Genomic DNA, 4,779 nt, shown 5'->3' on the forward strand with positions numbered 1-4,779 from the left:
CATAAGTTTTCTTCTCTTTGGGGGTAAAGCTTAGGATGGGTTAAAGGGTGGATTTATGTTGAGTTTTAGAAGAAACTGCCAGACTGCTTTCCAAAGCGGTTGCATACTTTATATTCCCACCGGCAGTGTGTGAGTTCCCATTTGGATGCTAACTGGCCAAGCAACATGCTCTGTTGCCTCCACAAGGAGGAGGCCAATCAACATTTGCACTTGAATGAGTTCCTAAAGGTCAGAAAGAATGGATTTGGCTTTGGCAGAGAGGCCAGGGAGGGGAGGCTGGGAATCCATTTTCAACTTTAGCTTTCCCTATCAAAATCTTGGCTTGGACCAACAATGACCGTGAAGCCAAGGTGTGCAGCACTCTGGTAAGCCTTTTGTACGGATAAAGATGTGAATGAGTTAGAAACTATATTTACCCCATTTTATAGATCAGGAAGTTGAGGCTCTGAGCAGCAAGTGACTCACCCCTCTGGCACTCAAAGGCAAAGCCAAGATCTGATCCTGCTTTAGAATGACTTCAGAGTCTGAGCATTTTTTACTTGTTATGCCCAGATCGCGATCTCCCCAAAATCCCAAGACCACCAAGAAGTCCGAGTCACGTATGCAAAAGCAAAGGGCTTTATTACGGGCTTAAGCTCGGGTTCACAGACTTCACCAGCGCCGTGGATCCGTGCTGAGAGCCTCGAACAAGGGCAGAGTAAGGTTTTTATGGGGTTTGTGACGGGGGAGTTACAGAAGTTGTGACATGGGAACAGTGATCCAATCATAATTATACAACATCATTGACAGCGGGATTGACCATACACATTGTCTAGAGTATTCGTTACTTTTGGCGGGATCGAATTACAACATTTAGAGTACCTTTAAATTCAACCAATCACAGAGCGAGCCTAGGGTCTTACTCGGCGACTAAAGGGTTAACTCTAACATTAGGTAACAGGGTCCTATCTATAGTTTCTGTCTCCAGGCCTCTCCCTCAGTAATGTGGAGGGTGGTCGCTGGCCTTTCCTGATTGGGTGTTGCAAGGGTGGTTTCTCCTGCCTTGGGCAATGTGTAACTGCCTGATAGTTTCGGGGAAGCTGGAATTTACGCCTTCTAGTTTAGAGGGGAAACTTAAAACCTGTCATGGAGTCAGTTCGGTTTAGACGTTTAGACTTGTGTCCTTACATACTATATTCTAGCATCTTCTGCTGCAAAGGTGAACAGATTTAGAGAACCCAGGGGCGGCCAAGGGGCCCCGATTCCTGGAAAGTCTACAACAAACAGAGGCATCTCAGGACCAGAGTGATGGGTGCAAATCTCCTTGGTAAACTTGCTGCTAAAGATTCCGTCCTTAAAGGAAACTTGGGGTAGCTGCACTTGGAGAAACAGAGAATGCTGAGCAATTAGTAATTCGTTCTGCGGGAGTGAATGCAGCTCTGATGCAAAGAAGCGACCATCACGGCACAGAGAGGGGAGGAGCAAATCAGGAGATAAAACCAGTATGGGGCATAAAGAAGAGGGCAGTCACGCTTCTTTCTCAGGAGGAAAATGTTGGCTCGCGGGAAATGCCAGAACGTTTCTGAATGGCACTTGGCCTGCCCTGTATGATCTCTCAGCCACTTCTCTGTCCACTCGATCCCAGTCACCAATACTCCAGTGGCATGGGATCCTTTGCCTGTCCTCAAACGTGCCGCTTTCTTCCCCACCTCCCCGCCTTGCCACGAGATGGCTGTCTGCCCGGAATGCCCATCCCACGTGCTCTTCCTAGAAAGGGCCCCATCCTCCCACGGCCCCCACGGAGCCTCCCTGCCTCCCTGGAAACACAGACTTCCCCCACTTCCCACGGACCCCTGCAGCCCTTCCCCTGTGGCGGGAGCCACCGGCAATCTACAGATGTCCCCCTGGGCTGTGACGATCCTAAGATAGAGACAGCGACAGCACCTGCTATGTCTCGGCACCCCCAGGGCTTGCCTCCACGAAGGTATGCAGGAGTCAGGGCGTAGGAGAAATGGGAAGGGGTCGGGTTGGCAAGCTTCAGCTTCAATGTGACTCAAGCCCCCTAAGAGTAGAGAAAAGGGACACAGAGGCAAAGAGCCAGAAGGCAAGGTGGGGTCTGGAATCAGATTTCTAGGGGGCCCAGAAGGAATCGTGTCCTGACGGACTGCTAGCTTCTCCCCAGGCCTGGCTGCAGCCACAGGGACTACAGTTGTGGCCTCAGAGATGCTCTGAGATAATGGGGTCCAGGTGCCTGCCACCCCACGGAGCCCCAGCCTGTCACCTTACATCTCTCCTGGTTTCCCCCTCCCTCCGCGTCCTAGCCTTTGCCCGAGTTCAGGCTGTCCCTCGCCAGGAACCCAGGCACCGGAGTTTGTAAAGAAACATCTCGAAGCAGCAGCTGACAACACGCCCCGGGGAAGACGACAGACCTCCCACTTGCTGAGATTTCACCAAACCTTTAAAGGGTGCCTTCCTCCACCCTGCAATCATCCCACAAAAGCTGTCAGGAGCATCACAGAAAATGAAAACCTGCCACGATCCAAGTTCACACAGAAGGCTGCCAGTCGGTGGCGCGGGGCCCGGGGGAGCTGAGGCTAGATTTCCACACCCAGCAAGGTGCCCCACGCTAGGGACCCCTCCCCTCACCTTCCGTGGGGTGCACTTCCCCCCTGAGTCCCGAGGGGCGCCCCACAGGACTGGAAAGACCTTGGGTGTTAGGGTGGGGGAGACGGTTTTGCTTTAAATTTCAGCTCTGTGCTGAGTTGACTCTTTCAAGTCTGGTCAACCTTCTGAGCCCAGGTTCCTGGTGTGAGAATTGGAGGCATCACTAACCCCGCAGAGTCGTGAGGGTTCAATGTGGTGGAAAAGGCAAAGAGCCCAGCACCGGGCATGCTGCATGGGAGACCCTCAAGAGACAATGGTTCCCATCTCACCTTTGCCTGACGTCCATCTGTCTGTCCATCCTCTTTCCAGTTAGGAAAGGTCTCCATAACAGTGGCCTTGGGAACATGCACTCCATGGCCAGAACAGCTACCTGGATTTGAATCCCGGGTCTGCCGCTTCTTTGCTGTGCTGTCCCGGGGAAGTTATTTCTCCTCTCTGTGCTTCTGTTTCTTCATCTGTAAAATGGTGCTAATAATAGCACCTAACGTTTAGGTGTTATTGTGAGGCTTAAATGGGTTATGATAGAAAACGTGCCCAAGGAAGAGTGTGGTGCATAGAAAACTCAATAAATATTAGCAATTACCATAAGTCTTTTATCCGGTCAGCGTGTTGTGAGGGCTACAGCAGGCCCACTGAGGGTGTGAGGGAGCCTTCAATTAAGCCAGAAAACTTGTGCATAGACCTCCCGATTGTTTTAAAGGGCTGTGTTCCAACGATCTCTGTTACCCCAGCCTCGCAAAATGAGTGTTCTAACAAATGCAGTAAAGCCAAGTGGGAAAAGCAGGGCTTTACAGACAAATAGACCCCCATTTCATATCCCAAGCTGTGCGACATCAGACAAGTGGCCTTCCCTCTCTGAACCTTGGTTTCTTTATCTGGAAATGGGGGGTATCGATACCTACCTCTCAGGGCTTCTTGAGGACGTCACAGAAGGGATGACCCGATAAACATTAGCAGCCTTTGTCTCATTCACCAAGCTTTTCAAGAATTATTAAAAAGCAGACTGCCTAACCAGAGAGGGCCAGCTAGTTCCGGTGGGATGCTGTTCCAGAAAGTTGAGAAAAGCTCTTCCTGAGTCATGGCTGTGGAAACTTCTTGGCACAGCTCTCCGCTTCCCTCTGTCCTTAGGCTGCTGCGTCGCCTTCTCAGTTCTGACTCACCAGGCGCTTCTATGGCTTTCTCTTTCCCCACAGGAGTGGGTGGTTGTTTGGGCTCTAATTTCAGTATCTCATTATCCTGGGACACAGTCACTCAGCCACACAGCGGCAGACCCAAATCTGTCCAGACACTTCCCACCCTCACAAAGCAGGATGCTTATCTTCAATGACTCATAGAGCCGCGGACAACTGCACGTCATAACGGGGCTGGAAGGAGCAGAGAGGAGACAGAGGACCGTGAGGATCCTGGTCACCGTACTACGTGCCGGAAGCTGCATGCCCACAGCCCCGATGACATCTTATAACTTCTTATAACAAGCCACTGTTGTAGGCAATACCGTCCCTATTTGCCCAGGGTGGGACCTGAGACTCAGAAAGATGACGCTGCTTCCCCACTAGTACATAGTAGAACAGGGATCTGAACCCAAGTCCTTTAAAAAGATTTGTATTTTTTTTTAAATATTTTTATTTATTTCTAGGAGAGAAAGAGAGAGACAGCATGAGCAGGGGAGGGTCAGAGAGAGAGGGAGACACAGACTCTGAAATAGGCTCCAGGCTCTGAGCTGGCAGTCAGCACAGAGCCCGACGCGGGGCTCGAACCCACGAACCGCGAGATCATGACCTAAGCGAAAGTCGGACACTAATCGACTAAGCCACCCAGGCACCCCTAAAAGATTCATATTTTTAACCGATGTACAATACAGCCCCTCGCTGTGCCAACTTGGCTCGGAAGTCTTGGTCTGCTGGTGGGTGTAATCGGTCAGTGCCAGCCTGTGGTTCTGCAGGTCAGGCTGTGAACACAGCTCATGTGTGCGTGAATGCACACACACACACACACACACCACACGCACACATGCACGTGCGTGTGTGCTGCGTGCTGCTGTTTGCAGTGGTGAGACGTCCAATCCCAGGAAACTTCCTGCATTTATTAGCCCGATCTCTCCAACTGCTTTCTTCTCGCTTGGAGCAAGCACACTGC

General features: G+C 51.2%; 1 long non-coding RNA gene across 1 annotated transcript; it reads right to left on the reverse strand.

Annotated features, from left to right (window-relative positions):
• Positions 1-602: 602 nt before the first annotated feature.
• LOC144225889 (uncharacterized) lies at positions 603-3,778 on the reverse strand. The gene is made up of 2 exons (XR_013333455.1): positions 3,546-3,778; positions 603-3,124 (listed from the first exon to the last, which is right to left on the reverse strand). It is a non-coding gene; the product is annotated as an uncharacterized LOC144225889 (long non-coding RNA).
• Between the last annotated feature and the right edge of the window lie 1,001 nt (positions 3,779-4,779).

This window comes from Crocuta crocuta, unplaced genomic scaffold (assembly GCF_008692635.1).
Source record: "Crocuta crocuta isolate KB4526 unplaced genomic scaffold, BGI_CrCroc_1.0 scaffold131, whole genome shotgun sequence".
Taxonomy (NCBI): domain Eukaryota; kingdom Metazoa; phylum Chordata; class Mammalia; order Carnivora; family Hyaenidae; genus Crocuta; species Crocuta crocuta.